The sequence below is a fragment of the Ascaphus truei genome, chromosome 6, assembly GCF_040206685.1.
Source record: "Ascaphus truei isolate aAscTru1 chromosome 6, aAscTru1.hap1, whole genome shotgun sequence".
NCBI lineage: Eukaryota > Metazoa > Chordata > Amphibia > Anura > Ascaphidae > Ascaphus > Ascaphus truei.
The window spans coordinates 67,984,054-68,005,559 of NC_134488.1; the positions used below are offsets into that span (position 1 = coordinate 67,984,054).

Here is a 21,506-nt window from a genome sequence, read left to right on the forward strand (position 1 = left end):
TTATCTGATTGTATATTCAGTTATTGTTACATGTGCAGTATTCTAAGTGAAAGGTCAGATCTATTCTGACAGACAGAATTGACCCAAAAGGTCAATTCGTGGCCTCAAGTTGTTGAACAGCTGCAAGTCCTAACTGGGAAAAATGCTGCATAAGACTTTTCAATTCAGTAAGTTTGAAACTACTTATATGTTCAGAAGTAGTTCATATGACATCAGTAATGTGGGTAAATACCATGTTGGGATATAACATCTTAAAGGTTAAAATGGCTGACTGGGTGGGTCTTTATGGATAAATACAGCAGTGAGCTTAGTGAGTTTAGAAAAAGAAGGAAGGATGGAGAGAAGATAGGCCAGACGAAGAAAGACCGGGCCAGATTGATAATACCATGAAGAGGAGAAAAGGACATGTTAATACCTGAAGAGAATATTAACAGAAAGAAGGTTACTATGTGCAACTATTCTTAAGAATATCAATCTATTTGAAACATCACCATCGTCATTCTTACTATTTTTGTATGTAAGTAATTATTTTCAAAATAAACGTTTTGTTTTTGTGTGCAAACGACAAGAATGCTGAATTCTGTTATACTGATGTGAATCTACAGAAAAAGCGAATTTAAGGACATTTAACATTGGCGAGCCAGCCTTCATTCAGTTTTTTCGTCACATTTGGATTAGAGGGGGTGTTGTCGATACATCCTGGATCCAAGATTTGAGAAAAAATTGAAACGAACCGAAGAAAAAAAGAAGTGTCAAGTTTTTGGTAGATTTGACTACAGTTGATTAACAGATCAGAGACAGAGAACCACGTTTCACGAATCTCCTAGAGGGAGACGGACTGTTCGGGGGTTGCCTTTGTCTGGTCAAGTTTCCCAAGGAAGAAGGTACATTTGCGGGACGTGCAGGGAGCATTGTCTGGAGCATTTGTATGCGCTGAATGGAATAGCGTGGAATTTCTTCAAAGAAACGTTGCAACGTTTGTGGGGGAACAATTCGAGTTTTTGCAGCACAAGTTTTCGGTGAAAGAAAATACTTAACAAAACGTAAGTAATGGAATTTATTAATTCATATGCAAATGACAGTAATATGATGTTAAATGTGTTACCTCATACATCTACTGACACTGAATTGTGGAGTTCTCTGTGGAATCAGGTGCAAATAGAAAATGAGAGAATAGATAAGAAAATACTAACTATGCATAAAGATAAGAAAAAATTAAGAAATGTCATGAAAATGATCAAAGTGTTTAATTTGATGGTTTTCAATGATGAGAATTCGCATAAAATTGAAGTTGTAAAAACTGATCAATGTTCAAATTGTAACATTTTACATAAACGCATACATGAGTTAGAAAAACAAATTGAAACATCCAATATCAAATTTGCATGCGCTGCTGGTAAAGACAAAAAGAAAAAAGATACTCAAGGGGCGTCTTTTATTCCTAGTTCTAGTGCAGACGTAGATATGACTGACATTAGCAGCACAGAACTGACAAGGAAAAAGTTCCATTACAAAGCAGCCACACTGAATTTAAAGATTCACGATCATTTAATGAAGGTATTAAAAGATATACCTGATTATAAAAATCACCTGGATGCATTTCATAATGCAGACATTTTTGAATCTTATACAGATCGATTTAATTTGACTGAGGAACAGAAAAATAAGATTTACAAACTGTGGTTACCAACTCACATGAGTCGAAGGTTAAAAATGCCTGTCAGCATGCCTCAAGAGGATGAGAATGGTGATTTTATACAAGGGTCTTGCATAGACAGGCTTAATCAATTAATTTACATTTCCACCGGACATGCCATTACCGTTGATATTTTGGAAGATCTTAAACCCAAAATTACAGAGGATACTTTTGAGTTTATGTTAAAATTCCAGACTGCATACAAATTACTGTTTTCTGATCAAGATTCTGAAGAGAAAATGATTACAGCATTTGTAAAAAAAATTTACATTTTTAGATCCAGTAACATTAGCAATTGCTTCTGAGAAAGAATCATTAGACGTTGCTGCTCTTTTTATTGATAATATTAGACGTCAGCTTTTGCAGAATAATCCCAGACTTAAAATCTCAGAAGTTGTTAATGATAGAAATGTCTTTTATGACACTGAGAGGGGTAACAGCTCTTGGAACAGTCAGAGTGACAGGAGTGACAACTGCAGAACAGACAAGCCTTTGCGGCTGCAAGGTTTTAAATGTTTTCATTGCGGAGAAATAGGGCATTATAGAAGAAACTGTGACAAATTCTTAGATCTACAAAAAAGTTTGCGGAAAGAGAATGTATTTGTTCAGCACACAGACACTAATGATCTCACACACAAACAGGTTTGTAACATAACTCACATAGACGAAAGACTTAATTCATCCTGACTAGACTATCTGAAACCACGTCCTCTTGAAGTATTAACTCCAGTAACTTTGGATAAAGAAGGAACCTTAGGGGGGTTTGATACAGAGTTTTTAATAGATACTGGGGCACAGTTAAGTGTAACAAAAGAAAAGTTACCAATGTTGTCAGGAACATCTCTTTGTAATATTGTGGATTTAGGCAATAAGGCAATTTGGAAAAATTCTAAAGGAAGAAAGCCTGTGTTAATTAATCCTTCTAAATATGGTAACGAGAGAAGTGTTTGTCCAATTAAAATGGTCACCAGTGAGTTTCAATTACCTGAAATCAGTGATAATTTTTGTGTCAAGCCAACACTTAAGAAAGATTTCCAAATAACACAAAAAACAGGACAGGATTTTCTCACTGAAGGAAATGCAATAGTTGATTCCTTGGCTAAGGAAGAGGTTTTAACAGAACAGAATGTAGTGCTTACAGAGACTAGTGCCACAGCGACAGTCAGACACAAAGATATGCAGCTCCTTTCCTTTACAGAGAAACAGGCAAAGGATACGTCCATTGCTATTTCCCGGGTTGATTTAAAGCCTTCTCGTGTCCATAAAGAAAAGGCCATAAATCATGAAAGTTTGGGTCACGTAGGACAAGAGACACTTTTGGAAAGTTTAAAAGGAAATCCTGGGCTCAAAAGGCAAAAACCACCTTTCCAATGTATTGCACCAGCAGATGGCCCATGGTCCACATTGCAAATTGATCACAATGGTTCCTTACCCTCAGGGAAGAATGGGTTAAAATATGCTTGGATTACGAGAGCTGTCTTTTCAAAATGGGTTGAGAGCATTCTGGTCAAGCAAAATGATGCAATTACTACAGCACGAGTTTTATGGAACCATGTTTTTTCCAGATGGGGTTTTCCACGCATTCTTGAGTCAGATAGGGGTTCTCATTTCACAGGTTTAGTGATTGAAGTTTACATGTGAAATTTTATGGATTAAATAAAGATTTAAAGTATCATCCATAATCAGTTGGTAGAATAGGATTTAAAATTTAGGAATTAAAATAGGTGTTCTGTATTTCCAAAATTTTAAAAGGGGGGAAGTGAAGTAGATGACAATTATGATCATTTTTTTTAATGAAAAAAGTATTTGGTAAACAAATTGAGAAGGCTCTTATGATATAGTTAACATTATAATTAACATTATGTTAAAGGTTATGTTTGTGATTTATGTATGTAACATGTAGACAGTACTGTAAGTGTATGGTCCAGATGGACTAAGATTAAATATATTTACCAATATAATGATACTGCTATATTTTTACAGGTCATATGTAATTGTGTGATGAATAAAGAATACGATTGGATGATCGGAGTCAAGAAGAATGAGGAAAATCAACAAGAGTCATCACCTATGGGACTGAATATTTTTTCATTTTTTAGCAAAAAGGACAAAATTACTATTTTTTATTATATTTATTACTACTGGCACTATTGAAAGAAATAATCAATACTGAAAAAGTACAAGGGGGAATTACATCTCTAGGAGTACAACAAAGTTTGCTAGAAGAATTGTTATTGGTTCAAAATTATACAGATTTATGGGTGCGATGTACAGTATGTACAAGTATTATTATTTTTTCTTTAAATGTTCATATTAGGAAAAGAAAGAGTTTTATTTCCTATAACAGTACTAGAAATAGTGGTAATAATATTCAGTTATTATTTTATAGTCTCCAATATCCAGAGTTTTATTTTTTACACAATTATAGCAAGACTTAACGGATAGATTTTTTACGCTTGTTTACATTTTTATTCTAAAATACTTTGTTTATTACGCCAGGTCAAGATTATTTATCATTCATGCTTACTTTGTATTGAAACCGTAAAAACATTTAATGTTTGAAGAATTAAATTGTATTGGAGGAAATCAGTAGGAATATATTTACACATTTTTGAGAGATGTAAATATGCTTCCATTACAATTTAATATAGCTCAAATAAATGAGTTTGAGTTCTCTTGAGAGAAATGGACTGAAGGACTTTAAAAAGATTAAGGTTTACTTCAGATGTTACAAAAACAATAAAAAGCAGAAATTGTTTTTCAACATGAAGAAGGTAAACTAAAAGAGATAGAACATGATGGGTAATTACAGGGTCAATGGGCAAAGTTTTAAAGAAATCTGTTATAATGTATCAGTATTGGGAAATATTTCATTTGTCTTCATCATTGTACGTTGTTATAACATGATATATTGTTTTTCAGCAATTGGTAATATGTATTGTGAAGGCAGAGTAATTCAGAGGTATGCTGTATTCTGACATTCTGTTTGATAAGTTTTGAATGTGATATGTATGGTTGTTTGAAAGATTTATAGTGATTCTATTACAATCTAATTTAGGGGGGCTGTAAGAAATCCAATTTAGCAATAATTATATTGTAATGAATGAATCTGTTATCAAAGGCAGAATGTTAAAGTATACAGTATAATAGTCTGGACTTTCCTTCATATCTATATATTATCTGATTGTATATTCAGTTATTGTTACATGTGCAGTATTCTAAGTGAAAGGTCAGATCTATTCTGACAGACAGAATTGACCCAAAAGGTCAATTCGTGGCCTCAAGTTGTTGAACAGCTGCAAGTCCTAACTGGGAAAAATGCTGCATAAGACTTTTCAATTCAGTAAGTTTGAAACTACTTATATGTTCAGAAGTAGTTCATATGACATCAGTAATGTGGGTAAATACCATGTTGGGATATAACATCTTAAAGGTTAAAATGGCTGACTGGGTGGGTCTTTATGGATAAATACAGCAGTGAGCTTAGTGAGTTTAGAAAAAGAAGGAAGGATGGAGAGAAGATAGGCCAGACGAAGAAAGACCGGGCCAGATTGATAATACCATGAAGAGGAGAAAAGGACATGTTAATACCTGAAGAGAATATTAACAGAAAGAAGGTTACTATGTGCAACTATTCTTAAGAATATCAATCTATTTGAAACATCACCATCGTCATTCTTACTATTTTTGTATGTAAGTAATTCTTTTCAAAATAAACGTTTTGTTTTTGTGTGCAAACGACAAGAATGCTGAATTCTGTTATACTGATGTGAATCTACAGAAAAAGCGAATTTAAGGACATTTAACACTCCTGAAGCACAACCAATTAATTTTGGGCAGCGAGCTTGTCTGCCCTGTGAGGGAAGCAACATGCGGGGAGAGGACATTGAGCCAACACTGCAGAAGAAGTATTCGTTCCAACCCTACTGTAGGTCTAACCTTCCTGTGGGAGATACAGGGGGTTATTCATTCAACTGGGATAGTGCCAATCGCACGGAAACTCCCATTGAAGTCAGTGGGACTAGTGTCCTAGTCGGCGCTATTGCTGTTGAGTAAGTAACCCGCATAGAGTTGTATACCTCACTGCTAGAAGGGCCTACAATACCTCAGCTATTTACATACACTACTAGCACAGCAAAGCATAGTGACGATACTCAGCTCACGTTGTGTAAACAGCTTAACACATTCACTGTCAGGGTTGCCTGAAGCTTCTCCAGCATGGAAAGGGTTAAAAGTCCTTGTAGAGGGTCAGCATGTCAGAATTCGCCTTTTTCCGATATACCCAACTGCTTTTGTACAATCTTTATCTAATATTTTCTAGTGATAAGACTGTTTGTCAGTCCTTAAATGTACAGGTAAATAATGTTATTTTTTTCCCCCCTTTTATTTTTTTTGTCTGCAAAGTAATTATTCATCCGTTATTAGTCACACGGATAAACAGAAGAGAAATAAATGTAGGTGAACCCTTAAAAAGTATCGCTTGGGTGTTAATAAATGTAACAGAATAAACAACAGAGAAGCAGAGACATTTCAAAATGACTGTAAATTGTATGTATGGAAAAAGACCAACATTTTGGTTTCTTTATGACACTGTCGTGAGGGTAAACAAACAGAATGAAGCGGCCTACTGTAAATACTAAGTATCATAAACGGCTTTTTTGGTGCAAAATTGGTGCATGGAAATATCATTTAAAACGTTGCCTATGTAGTAACTTGAACTGTCGCTCCGTGCCATCAGCGTAAACAATTAGCTTTCTCAATTTGTTTTAGCGCACAGAAATGGACTGCGCTTGCAGATGTTAATGGTACGTACTACAAAAATGTTTCTGCACGCCCTAAAAAGTAGAAAATGCATCAACTCATCCGCTAAATTCAACTTGGCATAAACCCTAAAACGACTGTTAATAATGCCAGCGCAGAATTAAACCCAAAAATGTATATGATGCAGCACGGGTGTTTCATTATTTAGGTTTCCAAAAAGTATTATTTTCACAGTATGACTTCTATAAATAATATTGCACTCATCATTTATATTCACTAATATACAAGTTACAAATAAAAAATAGACATCATTCTGTTTTATGTATATTCTCCCAAATCAGGTAGTCAAGATGACGCACTGCAGCCATGAGAATTTACAACCATCATTGTTTTAATACATTTATGTTTGTTCATCTCACCTTCTTGCCGACACCTTTTTTAGGGATTCTTCCCTACTATTCCCCACCCCTTGGTCATTACCTTGCAGTATTACACTATGTATTCTTGTCTCCCCTTCTCTTTTATGTGCTGATATCCATCAACTCATTTGCTGTTGGATCGAAGTGACTTTGGACTTTGATATTCATCTAATATGGACACCTAAGCAAGGACTTTTCTGATACTGGTACCATTTGTATCTCACATTTGTTGTTGTTTCATTATGTTTTGATGCACAGTCATGTCACATTCATATTGGCGACGTTAGGTAACATTTCTTTACTTAATAAGTCAGTTACACTAAGTTTAAAAACAAACATGTGATCCGGTGCCGGGGACTGCCCTTTCACCAGACATACTTTTATTATAAGACATGATTTGAAATGCTGATTTTATTCTAAGCTCCTTTTATGCCATGCTTGCGTAAAATAGGAACCCTGCTTTTATCTACTGCACGAGTTCTGCTTTTATTAGCTGCCCATAGTTGTGACAAGAGATTACCACTTTGGAAGCAGATTTGCAAACACGCATCATACAACTAATTAAAAAGAAACGGATGTAGACTGTCTTTATGGAATCCAGTTGAACTGTGTATACTGTATGCAAATTCCATTTTAATTTGAATCACTCTAGAGAGCAGATGTGTAGATAAAAAAAAAAATAACCGGTCCTGTGTAGCAGAGGAGAAATGTTTTGCTCCAATTCCTAAGCGCCACTCAAATCAGGCTAATTATGTATACTCACTTTTATCTGGATATAAATTATATTGTATGAGCAGCTGTTAATGTGAGTGCGTGTATTTGAGAAACAAACAAAAGTCATAATTAACCATTTAATTTCAGCACATAATAGGCAAGGAAAACATGTTCATAGTGCAGTAGGGATTGTGACGTAGTCACTGTCCTTATGGGCTAGAGAGCTAGCGGAGTGGATAGCGGAGGAGTTAGGAGTTGCATGGATGCAGAGCAGGACGACTAGGGAGGAGAACGCTGTAGCAGCATAGACACCGGAAGTAAGAAAGACTTGTGGGTCGGACCATTGGGGCGCACTCCTCTCTGGCCATCCTGCTCTGCCTCCATGCAACTGCTAACTCCTCTGCCAGCTGCTGTTCTGCTTCACTTTGGTGACCCGCCGGCATCATGTCCTTCCGCCCGCTTCTATCACCACCCTGCTTGTGCACCCCAGCACTAACCTCGTGCTTGGCACTGTCTAAAAAGCCTTTGCAAAATTTAACTAGACCACATCAACTGCATTACCCTGGTCTAAATTCCTACTTACCTCCTCAAAGAAACAAATAAGGTTAGTTTGGCATGACCTATCTTTCATAAATCCATGCTGACTATTACTAATAATGTTTTTGTCCAGTAGGTATTCCTGAATATTATGCTGTAGTAAACCTTTAAGGAGCTTCTTCCCTGTTGATGTCAGGCTTACAGGTCTGTAATTTCCTGGTTGTAATCTAGCTCTCTTTTTAAATATAGACACAACGTCTGATTTTAGCCAATCTTGTGGTACTGAGCCAGTGGAAAGGAAGTAATGGAATATTAAATATAATGGTTTGGCTATTACTAAACTTACCTCCTTGGAATGCCATCGGGGACAGGTGCCTTATATACTTTAATTTTATCAAGCCACCTATGCACTTCTTCCTGAATTAATCACTTGTTCTTTAATATAGTTGCAATATTATTGGTAAATACAGAGGCAAACTATGTATTGTTTTAATACCTCTGCTTTTTCCTTATCTCCAATAATTTGCCTGCCCATCTCAGACTGAAAGTGTCTTATATTCTCTTTTCTAATCTTTTTTTTATTAAGGTACTTAAGGAACTTTTTAGGGTTGATCTTACAGTACATTCTATTGCAATCCTTTTCCGTTTTCAATTTTTGCTAATCTGATTGTCCTTTTGAAACTTTTCTTACATTTTTCTAATCCTGATATGATGCCTCTGTTCCTTCTGGCTTTAAGAACCTAAACGCCTGCCTCTTCTTTTCCATTTCTTTCCCAACACCTTTTGTTTTATTTTTTAGCCACATTGGTTTAGACTTGTTTCTTTTATATTTATTACACTTAGATATGTGTACTTATTAAACACTGCACATTTATCTCCACATTTATTCCGGAACAAATGTCATCACAATATATTCCTTGCAGATTATTCCTTAGTTTATTCAAATCTGCCTTTCTAAATGTAAAGCGTTTGTTGAACCCATATATATATTTTGTTCATGTATAAACAAAATGGACTGGTGGGCACTCGCCTATTAAAAAAAAGAAGCGGGGAGACTTCCGGTGACGTCACCGTGAATGGCAGGGTAGGCAACGAGCTCCCGACACCCTCCCCACAAAGCTAATCAATATAGCACCCAAACGGCAAAATTACCCCCTCAAAAGTGGCCAGCACCCTCCCTGAGACCTTGGCCATGACAGGGAAGCAGCAAAAGAAGACGCAGAACCCCGTCACTAAGTTTTTCCAGCTGACTCAGCGACAGATGGAGCCATCCGCAGACTCACAAGATGGCACCGAGGAGCACGAGCACGCCGCGGAGGCCGCAATGCTCGCCCAATTTGTCCCGGCCCAGCAGGAGCTTAATAAAGAATTTTTTGAGTCTCTACTCCTCAGGATGAGGAGGGGATTTCTGGAGGACTTAGAGACGGTCCTACGCGACATCAGGACGGATCTGAGCACCCTAACCGCAAGAACCGAGGCAGTTGAGGCACAAATAAACACTATCTCGACAGCCCACTCTAATACGGAGGATGACATGGCAAGGATGGGGCACGAGATTGCTGACCTCAAAAACGCTCTCGAGGACCACGAAAATCGGGACCGTAGGCAGAACCTACGATTCAGAGGAATACCTGAATCAGTCCCACCAGAATCCATCCAGCCTTACCTTAAAAAACTCTTTCTAAACTTGGTTCCTGGACTGTCCGAGCATGATCTCCAGCTCGACAGAGCACACAGAGCCCTCGGTCCAAAATCCCCTGACCCAAACCGCTCTAGGGACGTGATCGCGAAATTCCACGTCTACACCGCGAAAGAAAAGATATCAGCGGCCGCGAGAAGAGCTGGAGACGTCAAAGTAGATGATTATACTGTCCAGATCTACAGTGACCTTTCCAGGACCACGGTTATGAAGAGGAAGGAGATGAAGCCCCTCACGACTCTCCTACGAGACCGGGGAGTTACTTACCGTTGGGGCTTCCCCTTCAAACTAATAGTCCCAAGGAACGGACGATTTTACACCATTTCGGACCCTGAGGACACCAATGATTTTCTAAAAGCCATCGGCATCACCCCCCCTGCGAGAAGAGGAACGCCCCCTCCCCGTGTGGCACGACCTGAGTCTGCGGAAACTCTACGAACATCAGAACGACTCGCCAACCAGAGGGTCCACTGAGACTACCACCACACAGCGTGTCCCGAACAGCCTTTTCATCCCTGCACCCCCACCTGGCTACCCCCATATCCAACAACCCACTCACCTCCACCAACTCATCCCTGCACCAATTCCTGAGCCATTAAAGAAACGATCCGGCTGGATCTACTCCCCCCCACCCCACCCCCTCCTACCCCCCCACCCCCTCCTACCCCCCCACCCCCTCCTACCCCCCCCACCCCCTCCTACCCCCCCCCATCTTCTACCCCCCCTCCCCATCTTCTACCCCCCCTCCCCTTCTCCCCCCCCTCCCCTTCCCTCTCCCCCCCCCCGCACAAGGTCCTACTCCACACCACGCCTCGGCTGACGTCCATCCTTCAGCGCAGACGAGCCATCCCCGAGGATCAGCTGACGAGACAAGGAGCCGCGGGACCTTCCTTCCTTCCGCAACGACAGACCGGGATTAGCACGAGACAGCCGTCTAACGCACCACACCGCTCAACGATCCTGACTACCCAGGAAAAGGGAGGTCATAACGGGCCAGAGACACTGGGCTGACCAATACGCAGGACTACCCCTCCAAGGGAGCCCGGCTCCCCGAGCCCCAACAGCCCGGACAGAGCAGCTGGGTATCCCTCCAGGACTCTAAGACTCTAAGCTGCGGCGCAAATCCAGAACCTCGGGGCAGAGGACTGATTCCCCCCGCTTCCAGCCCCAGAGGAAAGGTCGTATAATCCAAGCCTCCCCCCGCCCCTCCCCACCCCCCCCTTTTCCCCCCTGTCCGGTTCAACGTTCACCCCCATATCCCCGCAGCCACCAGTTATCCCCCCTCCTCCCCTTCATAAATGAAAGTAAAAAAGCCCGCTTCAAATGTACTGTGTATTGCCGATACCGCAAGACTGGCTGTACTCCCCATGTACCCCCATTCTATGCTCCACGACCGACCCCCCCCCCCCCAGAACGAGGAGGATTATAATCTGAATATAAAGTGTTGCATGTGCCCCAACGCCAAGTCCCCGTGAATACGTCCCCCTCCCCCCCCCCTCCCCTCTCCCCAACCCTCCTCTCCCGCGTCCCCCTCCCCCCCTTTGCCCACCCACCCCCCTCTTCCCCTCCCTACCCCTAGCGCAATTGGATCAATACGGCAGACTAAGCTCGATTCAGTAGTTCTAGGCACCCCCCCTGAGCTCCCTGCTCTAAAAAATTGGTTGTATCAGGATGTAAATGGGTTACATCTCAACTAATGCTATGTCCTCCCCCCTTCCTTCTCTCCCGCCCCCCATGCCCCCCGAGCACCATGATTTAAGGGGAAACCTAAGACGGTCACTGTAGATCTATACGCCCGCCAGGGGCTCCCTGCGCCGAACCTCAGTCTAATGCCATGTGAGGATAAACTGTTGCATCTGTCCAATGTTATGTACCTACGATCGCTCGCCACCCTCCCCCCACCCCCCCCTCCCACCACATCCGCACTCTGATCAACAGGGCAATCCAGGACCACTATGATAGATCTTTGCTCTCCCTGGAGCTTTTTGAACCAGAACAAAATTGACTGTAATATGTTGAGAATGTGTTCCACCTGTGCCAATGTCGTGTCCCCCCCTCTCCTCCCCCCCCCAGTTCCCCATGCCGCCCACACCCTAAGGTTTAAAGAGCAATCTAAGCCCACCACTGTAGATCTATGTACCACTAGGGACCTCCTGCGCCCAACCTCAATTGTAAATAGTGTCAAGATATTGGGTTACTCTTGTGCCAAGGCCAGGCCCCATATCTATACATCCCCTCCCCCCCTCTCCCCCCCCTCTCCCCTTCCTCCTCTCCCCCCCACAACCATTACATAACTTTTCCCTCACAGACATTTGGAGGGCCCAGCACGTAGGCCAGAGGGACTACACGTTCTTTTCAGCCCCACATCAGTCTTACTCGCGGATCGACTACGTACTAGGTACCACAAACGTTCTCCAGGCGGCCTCCCACTCCAACATAGGCCCAATTACGTGGTCTGACCATGCCCCAGTCGAGTTGACCCTCTCTCTGCCTTTTGTTAAGAGCTCCACATATAAATGGAAACTTAATGATTTCCTCCTCAATGACCCGCAAGTCGTGGAATCAATTCAGCGAAAATTAGCCTCATTCTTTGAAATAAATAGAGGGTCAGTCTCAGCAGCGTCAACGCTCTGGGAAGCCACAAAGCTACAATCAGAGGAGACCTAATCTCTCTAGCATCCCACAAGAAAAAAACAAAGCTAAAAGTACAAAAAGCACTAACGGATAAGATACTAGCAATCGAACAACAACACAAAAAGGCCCCCTCCAAAAGACTATTCAGAACACTTGACAAAACAAGATCTGAGCTAAAATGATCCCAATTAGAAGACGTAGAGAGAGCGCTCAAATGGACCAACCAAAGGTTCTACGATAGGGGCAATAAGGCAGACAAACTCCTAGCGTCAAAATTAAGAGGTATTAAGGCAAAAGCCCAGATCACGAGGATCCGCACAAAAAGCGGCCAGATTACCTATCTGGAGAAAGAAATCGCTCAGGAATTTGCGAACTTCTACAAAGATCTCTATAACCTCCACCCCCCTAACCTAGAAAAAGACACCGAAGATATTGCCTCGCAATATCTGGCGCGATGCAATCTACCCTCTCTCACTGAAGAGGAGCTCACAGCCCTGAACCACAAAATCTCGCAGGAGGAACTGACCCAGGCCATAAGTTCTCTCAAAATAGCCAAAACCCCAGGCCCAGACGGCTTTTCGAACGCCTACTACAAAAAATTCATATCGTCCCTTTCCCCTTACCTAATTGATATGTTCAACTCCTTTCTAGAAGGAGAACTGATTCCGGGCACAATTTCAGCTGCCAACTTAGCCATTATTCATAAGGAAGGAAGGGACCCGCTACAATGCGGTAATTACAGACCGATCTCCCTGCTTAACACAGACCTTAAACTCTTCAGCAAGATCCTTGCAAACAGGCTAAACCCTATTCTCCCCAGACTAATTGATATAGACCAAGTGGGTTTCGTGTCAGGAAGACAGGCCTCTGACAACACCCGTAAAATCATTGATATTATTGACCACGTGCATCTCAATAAACTCCAGGCCATGATTCTAAGCCTAGATGCCGAGAAGGCTTTCGATCGGATCAAATGGACCTTTCTCGACCACACCATGATTAAATTCGGCTTCTCAGGCCCCTTCCTCGAGGGTGTCCGTGCCCTATATCAGAACCCCACCGCATATCTAAAACTCCCAGGAGGACAATCAAATCCAATCCAGATAAGAAATGGAACCAGGCAGGGCTGCCCCCTCTCCCCATTGCTTTTCGCAATCTCTATTGAACCGCTAGCATCCCAAATTAGAGCCGATCCAAACATCAAAGGCATATCAATCGCCGATAAAAACTATAAAATATCCCTTTTCGCGGATGACGTTATTCTGACCCTCGCTGACCCGCACATCTCCCTCCTTAATCTACAGAAACTATTAGACCAATTCAGCCAGGTCTCAGACTATAAGATAAACACGGATAAATCCGAAGCGCTTAACCTTTCCCTCCCAGATCCCATTTGGAAACTCCTGCAATCAAATTACAAGTACAAATGGAACACCTCCCACATAAAATACTTGGGAATAAAAATTACTAGTTCATATAGTTTATTGTACAGAGCAAACTACCCCCCCCCCCTATTTGACCAAATCAAAAGAGACCTAGACGCTTGGAACACATACCAGATCTCCTGGTTTGGCAGAATTGTCTCCGCTAAAATGAATATCCTCCCCCGCCTATTGTATTATTTCCAAACACTCCCAGTCCCAGTTCCTCTAGCCGAATTAAGAAATATACAATCACATATCCTACGCTTCATATGGAGACAACGTAAACCTAGGGTCCCGAGGTCGGTACTCCTGTCCGCAAAGACAAGAGGAGGACTGGGGGTCCCTGACGTGGTTAGATACTACCAAGCAGCCCAGCTGAGGCAAGCCGTGGTTTGGAACAAACCCCCGAGCTCTAACTGCTGGCTAGAAATAGAGTCACACCACGCATCCCCCTCCCGGTATTATTATGGTCCCAAGAGTACAAAGAAAAGAGACCTCAGAAGCTTGAGCTTGGAGCAATGAAATGCACGTGGTCCACTTGGTTCAAGAACAGAGGGAAATATGGCCTAACTTCATCCCCCTCCCAACTCACCCCCATACTCGGGAACCCAGAATTCCCTCCTGGGTGCTCCCGAACCCAGTTTGGTCAATTTCAGGACCTAGACATTAGTATGGTTGCGGATCTGCTGGAGAATGACGAAGCTCTGTCCTTCCAAGAGCTCAAAACTAAATTTACAGCCCCCAATCTCCCCATCTTCAAATTCCTACAAGTAAGGCATTTCCTTGGAGCTCTATCCCCGACCTCGAAATTCCCCCCGCAGACCAGATTTGAGTCCCTCTGTCGAATAAGAGAATACCAGAAAGGACTAATTTTTGGAATCTACAGAATAACCGAGACCTCCCTCCCCCCACCCACCCATACCTACTGCTGCGGCCGAGTTTATTCGAGCATTTGCCCGTTCTCGGCCGCAGCAGTAACCTGGCGCGCGGGAGGGTGCCGGGCGCACGCCGAAGACACGGAGGAGCGCCCTCCGATCGGGGCTTTCTCCCTCCCGCTGCCGGGTCCCCCGGAACCCCCTGCCGCCGTCCCCCACATCGCGGGACACCATCGCAGGGCCCTGGACGCGCGTGTAGGGGGCGCAGGCACCCGATGAGGCGTGACCGCGCGCACGCCGAGGGAGTGCGGCTAGCATGCCGGGGCATCCCCCGGCTTGCGGAGCTAGCCGCACTCAAATAAAATGTGCCGCCTCTGTACATGCAAAAATGGTATGCAACATACCAATAGACCTTGAGGACTGGGAGGAAGTCTGAGAATCAGCTTCCAAAACTTCAATTTGTTCCGTCACAAAAGAAAACATCTATAAAATACTATTTCAGTGGTACCTGACCCCGAGCAGACTGAGCCAGATTTTCCCCGGCACAGACGACCTTTGTTGGAGAGGATGTGGTCAAAAGGGTGACATGGCCCATATTTGGTGGTCATGTCCAGAGATCCAGAAGTTCTGGACCAGAGTCCAAAGACTCCTAGATGATACCCTAGGTCTGGAGATCCCCCTGGACCCCCTGACATACGTGCTGGGCAAACCAATAGAGGACCTCCCAGCCCCCATGACCAGGCTGACCTCCGCCATACTAACGGCGGCGAGATGCTCAGTCGCGGCGGCATGGAAGCAAGTAAAGGCTCCCTCAAAGAGGACAGTAGTGAATAGGATAAACATAGTTATGAATATGGAAAGACTCACGGCCATGCTGAAACAAAAAATGATCCAATTTTACAACACTTGGGAACCCTGGCCCGACTCAGGAGCCCCACCCCTGCTACAGGTTCTAGCCAATAACTAAACAACCATAGGCCGGGAACGATCGGAGAGACCCCCCACCCCTCCCAACCCCCCCCCCCCTCCTCCCCCTCTTCTTGTCGTCCCCACCTATCTTCCCACCCTCTGTCCCCCCCTCTTTCTACTACATAATCAGGAAAAGGATTTATTGAGGCATCCGATATATCCAACAGTCATGTGCCGATGACTTCGACGCTCTATGTTTTGACCCGACTGTAACCACTGTTTGTATTTCTTATATATGCCTCCAATAAAGGAAAAAAAATTGGGAAAAAAAGAAGCGGGGAGTCTAGTTAGGTGCTCGCACAGGTGGAGTGCTGATCCAAAAGCATCACCATGTATAATGAAATTGAAATAGAACCTGCAGCACTCAAAAAATGAAATTGCAAATACTGCTGACAATTTAAAAAATGAAAAAGTACCTTGTTTTTGCATAGAAAACCTTCATCCAAAGCTAGACATCACAATTTCCAATAAATCGTGGTAGAGATACAATGCTACTACTCACTTAGCATAGTTGTTCTAAGACCTTCCCTTGTTAACGCTAGACCTTCAGACAGCTATGTAGAGGCTTTCTACATCCATGGTGCACAATAAATCAGTGGAATCAATTCCGGTAACCATCTAAATTCTACTAAGGAAATCAATTGTGTCTCATACAGGATGTGGGTGTGAAGAACACACAAAAAGATCCCCACTAGGGCGCACCACAGACCTGAGTAGTATTAAATCATGGTCCTAGAGTGCGCAGACTTACAACATATAAAGTTTAATTGAAACATAATTAACTAAATCACTATATAAATAACTTTAAAATCATGAAGCTCCTAGTGCCTCTCTAATGCTTGAAAACTAGCTCAACAGTAGTTGGTCAAATGTGGAAAGAGATATAACCGTACCTCATGCAGCTTCACCCTCTCCAAGAAAAACTCCTCTTGAAAGAATCAATGGGTAAGGTATTAATATACCTGTAATTTAACCCTGATTTGGTAAGAGGAGATAATTCTAAGGTGTAATGCTTGGTACAGAAACCTGCTAAACACCTATATGTATTCTTTATATAGTCAAGCAGGGATAGTGTCAAGGGGAAGTCATGGCTGATTCCACATTTGACCAACTACTGTTGAGCTAGTTTTCAAGCATTAGAGAGGCACTAGGAGCTTCATGATTTTAAAGTTATTTATGTAGTGATTTAGTTCATTATGTTTCAATTAAACTTTATATGTTGTAAGTCTGCGCACTCTAGGACCATGATTTATTACTACTCAGGTCTGTGGTGCGACCCTAGTGGGGATCTTTTTGTGTGTTCTTCACACCCACATCCCGTTCGTTCACGCACCTATCCCTGGCAGCACGCGACCTCATTTTAGAGTTTTGAGCAAGGCACCCCAATCTATCTATATTAGTGTCTCATACAGGTGTAGAGATTTTGTGCCAGTGGTTCTAAGAAACAGTCAATGTATATGGATAACGGTTAAAGTATGCTGCCAATATGTAAGGGTTCCAGTCCAGGGTTTTGCTGGAACCTGCCCTTACATGGCTGCTGTGGCCATCTTGGTTCCTGGCAAATCCCTCCCTGGACTTTGTAATTGGCTAAACCTGTTCCTGGGCTTAAATTGCAGCCTGAGCCTGTCTTGCTGCTTCCTCCTGTGCAGCTTTGCACCTATTGGCTCCCTTTGCTATTAAGGGTCAGCCACCCACCAGGAAAGGGCTGAGCATAATCCTTTGAACCTGTGCTTGTCACAAGCACTTGGCCTTGCCTGCCCTGTGCTGAAGCCCCTGTTGCTGAAGCCTTCTTTTCTATATCTGACGAAGGCTAACCCTGAAACATTGTGCTTTTTCTCCTTTCTGTTCACATCACTCTGCATAATAAATATTTTTTAATTTTTTCTATTATTTTTGAGTGCTGCAAGTTCTACTTCAATTTTGATCATTTATTTCAATTCTATGATCACTGTTTCCCAAATGTTGCCTGACTTTTATATTTGTTATTACGTCTACATTGTTTGATATTACCAAATCCAGAAATGATCCTTTCCTGGTTGTTTCCCTAATAATTTGGATAATTCCTTTAGTTTTAATGCTAATCTCATTACTCCAGTCTATGTCCGGATAATTAAAACCACCCATTATGTAAACATGACCTAGTTTTGATGCCTTCTCCATTTGCAAAATTATTTTGGCTTCCTCAATCTCACAGATATTTTATAGATTATAGCATATCCCTACAAACATTTTTAAGACTTTTACTTCCACTGCTAATTTTGATCCACAAGGTCTCTACATTGTCATCAATCCCTTCATAAACATCTTCCATTATAATAGCTTTTAAATCCAGTTTAACATATAAACATACTCCACCACCTCTTCTATTTGCTCGACCCCACTGAGTTTCATCCCATCATGTTTCAGTAGTGCGTATGTCATATTGCTCTAGATTGTAAGCTCTCACGAGCATGGCCCTCATTACCGCTTTACAGTATATCTATTTGCGCATGTTTGTCCTCACTTGTATGTACTGTAATTGTTTATGTTTTTGTAATATACATAACTCTGTACCCCATTGTTCTGCACTGCGGAATATGTTTTCGCTTAACAAATTAACAATAATATTAATAATTGCTCCCTTCTAGCTATTAAGTTAAGCTCTCCCATTTTATCTGTCAGGCTTCTAGCATTAGCAAGCATGCACTTAAGATTTTTACCAATCTGTGCTATTGTTATGTTATCTGCTCCTGCCTTTCTACTGCTAGTGAATTTAGTCTTTAGAGGTTTACTGGTATTATCTGTATTTAATATAGGTGCCTCCCAGCGTGCCAAACTCCCCTTTCTCCCCACTCCACCTCCATGACCAATAGATATTGCAACATTACTATCTAATCTGTCTAGTCCAGGGGTCCCCAAACTTTTTTTGCCCAAGGCCATACTTGAGAGTCCAGGAGAGAGTGGCAGGCACCAACCATTAACACATATGCACAAAGACAACATACAATTAGCTTGGGGTAGGCCTCCAGTACTCAGCCGGTCCCGCTCGTGGATGCAGAAGTTGGGCCCGACTTCCAGGTGGGCCCAACACCCAGCACAGACACGACACGAGAGAGAGGCATACAGCAGCTGTCGTCGGCCCTCACTGGCAGCTGGCGAGATACTGATAGCTTGTGATCGACGTGCTGGAGACCCCTGATCTGCGCTTTATCATCAAATGGTTGGCCAATCAGTGACAGGCACCCCCAGAAGTAATGGTGGGCACAATGGTGCCCGTGGGCACTGCATTGGGGACCCCTGGTCTATTCCATTACCTCTTGCTTGCTCCTCCAGCCTCCTTTAAAATATCCTCCAATCTTTTTAACATCTTCCCCACTAGCACAAAAGCCCCCTCTTTGTTGAAGTGCAATCCATCCCTACTATAAAAAGAGCACCTCTACGAGGTGAACTCCCAAACCCTCAATCCTACATAACTTTCTTAGCCATGCATTAACCTCCCTAAGCTCCAACTTCCTCCCTGGGGATGTGCATGGCACTGGTTGTATTTCTGGAAATACTACCTTGGAGGTCCTTGCTTTAAGCTTGCGGTCTAGATCCTTGAAATCATATTTGAAAACCCTCAATCTTTCTTTAACTTTGTCATTTGCAGCTCCCAATACTCCCCATTGTCCGCTCCCAATACAGTGCCTGCTCCCAATACTCCACACTGTCTGCTTATAACACCCATCCTGTCTACTCCCCACACTTTCTACACCCAACACCGACAGATCCCAAATGTAATCACTTTCTACTTGGTAACCTTGTTTTCTTTTCTCCTACTCTTTCTTCTCTTGGTTTTTCAGCACTGCTGAGAAAAACAAAGGCAAACTTTCCCTTCCTTTCCCGGGTAACAGGAATATTATGAGCCATTAAACAGCAACTCCCATCCTAGATGAATCACCAATGATTTCAACAGTGGACTGCAGTGGGGGGCCGGGTGGAATTTTGACCCTACCTTGCAATGGCTCCGTTTAATGAACAACTGCAGGGCAGTGTCGCCTATTAAAGCCTAAACGAATGCATTATCTCTTTGTTATGCTAATGCCATACCCCATGTGCGATTTAGAGCGGCACTTCCAGGGAAATTAAGTATGTTCATTGACACAGTGAAATGTTTTCACCCTCGCCATAACCTTCACAGGCTCGGAACATCTATCAGTCTTCTGCAAAAAAAGCTTACCAATTATTATGCTAATATCTTACAATACATTGGGACGGCTTCCCCTGGTGATGCTGGGAATTGCACACCCAAACCACAATGATATCAATAAAAAGTAAGCACACCCAAACCGTCTGTGACTCCTGTTCTATTAGTCGGTATTCTTCACGCCTGGATTATTTTAGCTGATAATGTTAGAATGTATGTTTACATTTTTTATTTCTTTTTTACGCTGATTCAAAAATTGTGCTTTCTCACTCAAGCCAAAGTGCAGCGGCAAACTCCAGCACTCACGATCTAGTGACCGCTTTCCGAAGTGTCACCCCCCCTTCCATCTGCCATCATTGCAGATTGCATTATGAGCTCCTGAGAAGGGCAGGATGTGATCTCCCCTAAGACAACAAGCTGACTCCTACTTCCATATCCCACACTGACTCCTCCTGCCATATTTCGCATTGATTGTCCCTTCCATATACCACACCGACTCCTTCCATATCCCACAATGGCTCCTTATCCCATATCCCACAATGGCTCCTTCCATATCCCACAATGGCTCCTTATCCCATATCCCACAATGGCTCCTTCCATATCCCACAATGGCTCCTTCCCTCATATTCCACACTGGTTCCTTAGCCCCATATCCTACACAGACTCCACCCCCATATCCCACACAGACTCCTCCCCCATATCCCACACAGACTCCTCCCCCATATCCCACACAGACTCCTCCCCCATATCCCACAGACTCCTCCCCCATATCCCACACAGACTCCTCCCCCATATCCCACACAGACTCCTCCCCCATATCCCACACTGACTCCTCACCCATATATATATATATATATATAAACCTGGGAAACACTATATTAACCTCCCAGACAATATTTCAAATCAAATGCTTATATCTCCTGGTCAGAGGATCAGATTTAAAAAGTAAAAAACAGTGTTGGAAAGGGCAGGAGATCTCTTAATAAAAAATAAAACTAAAAATACCGATCAGCATGGGCAGCTGCTTTAAAAGATTCAGGGGCTGATTCAATACATGCTGAAGCTGTCGACAGGGTGTTTTTTGGACATACAGTAACAGTTTGATTTATCCGCTTTGGAAATATAGACCCAGATTCACAAAAGGGTGCTCAGCTTTAGCACACCTCAATTTCTTTTCATAGGAATGGGAGTAAAGCTGGGCTAACGTTTCGCACTCGTTTGTGGCTAGAATCAGCCCCTTAAACACTTTTGAGAATACATTTTCAGAAAAGGCATGAATCCCCTATATTAAACTTGTGACATATATAACCGCGATCCGCTCATATCCGTTCATACCAATCTTAAAAAAGAACGGCGTCTTTGAAGAACAGTCACAGGCTTAAAGGACCATAGCTAACTGAATGTCTGCCTCGGGCACCAAAATATATTGCATATCAGACATCAACATGTCGAGCTGCACCCCAGGAAGACTGAAGCCTTCTGAGTTTACAGAATTCAGCTGCCGAAGTTCAGACACAAAAGTAACCCAGGCTTGTAAATGACTCCTTGCATCTACTGCCAATGCTTCCAAGGGGATCTTTGCATTTGCTGCCTTGCAGATAGTGAGCGCAGAC

General features: G+C 42.6%; 1 protein-coding gene and 1 long non-coding RNA gene across 3 annotated transcripts in view; one reads left to right on the forward strand and one right to left on the reverse strand.

The window, feature by feature from the left end:
- Positions 1-20,035, forward strand: part of LOC142496480 (uncharacterized) — a 45,718-nt gene extending 25,683 nt beyond the window's left edge. The window contains exons 2-4 of one of the 2 annotated variants that reach the window (XR_012802004.1): positions 7,022-7,082; positions 8,264-8,331; positions 19,550-20,035. This is a non-coding gene — a long non-coding RNA (uncharacterized LOC142496480). Of the gene's footprint in view, positions 1-6,802; positions 7,083-8,263; positions 8,332-19,549 lie in introns of those variants that run through there. The other variant, XR_012802003.1, reaches the window with a different exon arrangement.
- Positions 1-21,506, reverse strand: part of GRIK3 (glutamate ionotropic receptor kainate type subunit 3) — a 314,294-nt gene that overhangs the window by 232,253 nt on the left and 60,535 nt on the right. The gene's annotated exons all lie outside the window — the stretch shown is intronic.